Genomic DNA, 6000 nt, shown 5'->3' on the forward strand with positions numbered 1-6000 from the left:
AAAAATACTTGCTAAACCTGATTTATTAAAACTCTTTAAAACTGGAAAAGATATACTATTTTGGTGAACCTGGGTGATCCAACAAACCTGGAAATGATTTCAGAAAAAGTCATTTCCCATAATTTGGCAAATGTTTTTAATCCCAGATCTATTTCAGATTTGCTGGATTACCCCATGATATTTTTGCCAGTCTTGGAGAGCTTTAAAAAATCAGGCCCAATGAATCTAACTGTGCTAAAACTGAAAGTAAACTGAGTAGACTGTCTAATGTCAGGAAAAATAGACTGTTACCTCGATGGTGTTCACCAACTTCATAGTCTGTCACTGCACCAAGGTGTTTAATACATGACATCTGCAGCACTTAACTCTAGCGTGTTCCTGTTGCATGTTGGGCAAGCAGATGTGATGCCAGGCCTCATCACTGGACTGATGATCCACTTATTGTGAGCAATGTTCGTTTACAGTGCTGGACCTCTGCTATGCCTGTCATTGGTTGGATCTTTTCTTAGAACTACCAGTGACATTGAATTACAGAATGGCCAAAAAAAAGGACGTTTTGGGCCAGAGTTTTATACCCGTGGTCTAAGGGATGAAATTGAAACAAAACAAAATTTCTACTGCTCCCTGTACTTGGTCCCAGTGAAGTGCAATCACTTAGTTGGGACATGAAACAAAATCCATGATACAATAATTAGGACTGATGCAGTAATATACCCCTGACCCTGTGGCCTAGTTTGGAAATGAGAAAAGACTAAAGTGGCCCTAAAGAAACTGCCTGGTAAATGTTGGCTTTGTAACGACAAAACTATTGTTGTTCAGGCCAAAGAGAAGCCCATTTGTCTTTATTTTTTTATTTTATTTTAAAATGTGCGTATCCTTAATGTAAGTTTGTATGCATTAACACATTCAACCCAGAATAGTAGAATGTGGAACATATAAATGGTCTGCAAAATGAAAAGACAAATAATCCATTTGTAGGATACGTATAGAAAGAAAGAGGAAATAAATATTGACTTGATTGTTTAGAATAGTGGTGCCCAACGTTTTTTCATCTGGGATCTGCGGTTGACATTGGGATAAAACTCGCAGGCCACGATGCAAACAAACATTAAAGATGTATGTTTAAAACTAGAATAGTTTTAAATTAAAATATATTGAAATGTTTTTAGTTACAATAACGTACATGCACCAAATAAAGGAAATGACAAATCTGCACTCGCCATTTGATGCTCATTTTAACAATGGAAGTCATTTATTGCTCCCCACTCACCATTCATGTACCAAAGAGCAGAAACTACACCATACAATGCATCCTGTCAGGTATAGGGGGCTGCTAGAATTTTTTTGTACCCCAAAATCTCTGCAATGGATACTTCCAGAAAAATGTAACTCATGTGACAGATAGCCAAGGGGTACATGTTCGTACTACTACATCTTCAGGTCCCTACATCTCCCCTTTCCTGAGAAATTGTAGTTCACAGAAGGTAAGTGGCCAGATATGTGTGACAGGGTAGCACGGTATGACAGGTAAAGTTTTTCGTATATTTTGTGATGTACCGTAGTGATGAAATTTAGGGGGAGTTAGCCACGTGTCTGCAGTTACTTTTCTCTTTACTTAAAGAGAAATTGGGGTTCATAAAGAATAAGGGAATAGCTGTGTGTGACAGGGTAGCATGAAATAATGTGTAAAACATTTTATTGGGGGGGGGGGGGGCGCAAAAGGGGTTTTCTACTAGCTCTCACATTTCCAGTTGCCAACATCCCTCTGTTCAAGAAAATAGGGGTTCAGAAAATGTAAGTGGCCAGCTATGTGTAACAAGAACCCCATCAGCTGCTCAGTCCATCACACTGCAGCGTCTGCAGATTTGACCCCAAGCGGCAGTAAGCAGTACTGGGGGTCTCCCCCTAGCCAGGGTTCTATGACATGAGGAAGGGGTAATCCCAGCGCAACCTCACTGCTAACATGAACATATCGTTAAAGTTTGTGAGCAAGCAAGTATATATTTGGGGCACCAAAGCACAGAGTGAATTGACATTACCCCAATCCTCATTGCAATGGAAGTGGCCCCCAGGGGTCATCATCATGCAAACTCAGTTTGGGGATCCTGATAATGCCCTCTTTATTGTGAATATATCCCTGATTGTTAGCTGATTACTGAGGTCTATAGTACACCCCCTCTGTCAGGGAGCTAACACTGGGCATCCTCTGGAAGCTCCCTCTCCTAGTAACACAATCTCACAGAGATGTATAGGAGATGTGCGCCCCCCCATCCCCTGCAAGTCAACGAGCAGCGAGAGAATGAGGAGAGGGCTGGCAGCTCCGCGAACCGATTATGGCCCGTGGCTATGCAGCTCTGCAGACCGGAAGTGGCCTGTAGACCGTAGGTTGGGAACCCTTGGTATGAATAAATGACAGCAGTTTAAACCGCATTGTGCATGACTTTTCACTTTGATGCCTTGTGGTTGCCGTGGATTACAGTGCGGTCCCTGGAAGTTACACGAAGCTTCTGGCGGCCATTGAGCAGTCATTCGCTGTGTGCTGTTGCTGTAAGCAGCCTTTAAAGACCTAGCAGCTAATGGCAAAGCAAGATAAAAGCCAGAATCTATTTATGTTCCTTCCTCAAAGTTTATGCTGGGTATGCCGAGAAGGTACATGGTTGCACACCTAAAGGGAAGCAGGAGATGCTGCTATTTCCATGTTATCCTTGCTGCTGCAAGTGACACCTCTGGACAGAGTAAACAGGGTGTGATATTGTTGTGGCGCACACTGCGGGATTATTGCGGGATTATGTGGGATTTTCTTTGGCAAGGCAGACTCTGAAGGATCTTTTATGACTAGGAGGCGAGGTCAGCAGGATTGTTGCCCCATATCCTATTTACGATTGTCCCAAGCCTGTTAAATGTTCTAGTTTTACCATTACCCAGCTTTTTTTGTTTTTTGAACTCAAGGGAAGTGAATAACTACTACATTAAAGGACATCGGAGAACCATTTAAGGGATGTCCCATTGTTTACATTGTCTTTAAAACAATAACTGTTCTGCAGCACCTTATCCATCCCTATTAGCTGCTCCAGGATGATCTGATCTCACTCACTATTAGCACAATATGGATAGAAAGAACTGTCTCTGTTTTTAATAAATCTTGTATAATGGACAAAAACATTGTCCTGTGAGGCTCTGTTTAAGAGTGGGCGCTAGTAAAGATGACAACCTCTCATTCTACCTTTACCTATCATTGAGCCCATACTCTAGGAGGCTAGTAGAGCTGTCCCAGTACTATGTTTCCTACATCACAACTTTAATGAAAAGGATGGCATCTGAGGTGGAAAAGACTGACAAAAGGAGAGTTCTATCAAAACCAAATGAGCAAAATCACAACAGAGACACATGTACTGAATTGTCACAATCAGAACTATACCAGGACCAGAGACACAATCAGTACAATATTACCAAACCATTCGTTTTACAACATGCAGTGAAAGTCAAATTGTGGACCATATCCCCTGTACAATTCCTAGGCTCAGGGAAGTGGGTGGGCTGTGTCCCTGAAACCTCCCCCAATATGACATAACCCCGCCCACTCTCCCATGGCAGATCTGAGCCTGCGATGAGAGAGTGGGCAGGGTTATGTCATAATGACCTCACTATTTGAGTGACACCTGGCTCCCCGCGCATGCACGGCCAGGAGCCGGAAATTTTTGTGGTCCATGGAAACGAAGAGGTTGGGGACCACTGTCCTAGAGCATTCCTTATAAATATAAAACTGGTTCCGTAGAGCGCAAATCCTATTATCTCTGATTATCCAGTTATATAGAAAACAAGAAATAGTAAAATGCACACAAGGAATAAAGCAGCAAACTTCAGAGTGTAAACAATTCCCAAAATGATAAGAAATAATCAAGTGGCGCTAATAATCTCATAGTAGTCAACAGAAAAATAAATTAAATCCACATAAATATAAATGAATAGGGATAAATACTCCACATTATATATTTCCAATATTCTTTTAATTCCAAATGGTAACTGCACTCCCTCAGAAAAGAATCAGGAACATAACTCTTGTACCCCAGAATCTTTGCACACCAGATCACAAAGTGAACACTCTCACTCCAGGTTGCAGCTCCTGTTTAACTAAAGCTACGTACACACTTCCAATTATTATCGTTGGAAAACCAACGACGAACGATCCTGCACGATATCTACGAACGATCGTATAGCACCGATCCTGCACATAGAGATAACGACACGATCGTTCGTAGATATTGTACACACAATAGATACCATCGTTTGAGCGATAGAGGAACTATGTGCACGACAGGAAAGTGAACGGACGTTCGTTCATTACGCATGCTCAGACCATGGACGATCAACGAACGATCGTACACACGAACGATGTTCAACGACCGTCGTCCAATCCGATCCGCCGGTCCGGTCGTTCGTTTCCAACGACTTTCCTCGTTCATCGGCGTCGTTGGTTACTTTTTTTACGAACGATTTTTGCCCAATCGATCGTCGTTCGTTCGTCATTCGGTTTGAACGATAAAAATTGGAAGTGTGTATGCACCTTTATGTTCCTTCAATGGATGCAGATAACAGACATTGTTGATTTCATGAACCCTCCTGTTATGTGTTTAGTTCCAGGTCTTTATAACATGCAGATAATGGACACACTCCACTTGACAAGCCTTGCGTTATATATTTAGTTCCCATTTCCAGTGAATGTGTTGATACCTCATAGAAAAACGTACATGGAACCACAAATAGCGTAAAATCATTCATTGAAAGTAACAAATAAAAGACACATGCGTACTATTAATTGAGAGCAGTAACCAGGATTTCCCAAAGGATTAAAATGCTAACATCACACGCTGTCAGGAAACTTCTACAACAAGTTTTATCTCAAAAGACATTATCAGGGGTATCAAGTCATCATCAAGGTTTGTCAAGACCCACATTCAATTGGTGGGTCAAAGTTCAGACATAACTGGAATACCAGCCAGTCAAGAAGGTTAATAATGTCACACCAATATGGAACAATGCTTGGACAGGTCCATGTTATATAAAATTACATGCCTACCTTGGTACCAAACCTCCAGTTATAAAAATTCAAATCGCTGAAATTAAAAAACATCACCTATAATTTGTCAGGAGTAAGATATGTGTGCATAAGGATATTAAAGGGGTTTTCTGCAATACATCATACACACTTACATAAACAGTGAAATGCTTAACAAAAGGAACAACGGACTCCATATTCAAAATTTTATACATATCTGAGATTCTGGGTCCTTTGTGAAAGGGACCCGCTGCACATATTTACTCAAATTGTGTAGGAGTTGAAAAAAATCAAATATAAATATTGTATAAAAATGAGGTAAATTTAATTTTAAGTGTTTGTGTATGTTAGGAGGCTATTAGATATTATTGGACAAGCACCCAAATGCTTGGGCAATGCCATTGGCCAGTTGGCTAAGGGCTGCAGGTGTATACCAACTGACACTTATTTTCTCACATGCTATTGAGAGGCGACTCTGAAAGCATCCCTAAAGCGCTTTTACTGAGATTTTCTGCAGATTTCAGATTTTTTTTCCAAATTTAGGTGAATTCTCCATAAGAGCATCTTTTATCATCTGGATGCCAACACGGAGAGGCCGTTCACGGCCCAACAGCCATCGAATGTCATCACAGGAGGAAGGCCGAACAGGTAAGAAAACATAAAATTATTTCAGTGATTTAATGTCACTGTTGATATATTTGGGGATTGTTAATTAACAGTTCATATAGGTGGAAAGGTCAGGAAAGGCTTGCTTCAAAGCTTTTACTGGTTGAATAACAGTTCAGGCTCAATTACTAACCAGAGACTTTTTTTTTTAGCAAAATATGGTAAATAATAGATGTTGGGATCATTCTAAGGATGGGTTTTGAGGAAAGCATCTCTCATTCAGGAAAACTAACCATAAATATTTGTTACTGCAGGCCAATATTCTCCCATCGCTCATC

The sequence above is a fragment of the Pyxicephalus adspersus genome, chromosome 6 (assembly GCF_032062135.1).
Source record: "Pyxicephalus adspersus chromosome 6, UCB_Pads_2.0, whole genome shotgun sequence".
Lineage (NCBI taxonomy): Eukaryota > Metazoa > Chordata > Amphibia > Anura > Pyxicephalidae > Pyxicephalus > Pyxicephalus adspersus.